Source organism: Lithobates pipiens, unplaced genomic scaffold (assembly GCF_037356315.1).
Source record: "Lithobates pipiens isolate NorthernLeopardFrog02 unplaced genomic scaffold, aLitPip1_a1.2 Scaffold_25, whole genome shotgun sequence".
Lineage (NCBI taxonomy): Eukaryota > Metazoa > Chordata > Amphibia > Anura > Ranidae > Lithobates > Lithobates pipiens.
The window spans coordinates 179985895-179986349 of NW_027507787.1; positions in this window are offsets into that span (position 1 = coordinate 179985895).

Below are 455 nucleotides of genomic sequence, written 5' to 3' on the forward strand. Positions count from 1 at the left end.
CTTGCTACATCCCCCTTAAGAATTACTTTTATCACATTTCATATTCCCAACAACAAGATCCCTTACTATAGCCATTAGCCACATTTGATAAAGTGTAGCTGCACTTTTACTACAGTCACACTTATGCCGCGTACACACGGGCGGACTGTATGGCGTACTTAGTCCGTCGAAACACATTGCAGCGGACAGTCCGCTCGTGTGTGGGCTTCAGCGGACTTTTTCAGCGTGTAGTCTGGCGTACTAAGTATTTCGGATTTTTCGAAATTCTGTCCGTCGTACTTTGGTTTCAGCGGACAATCCGCTCGTCAGTAGGCTAGTTCGACGGACTAAGAATGGCGCATGCCCAGAAAGGATTTACACGGCGGAAGGGTGCTTTGCTGTGTATTGGACTTCCTATTTCTAGTCCCGTCGTATGTGCTGTACACGTCATCGCGCAAGCTTTCGACGGACTGTTT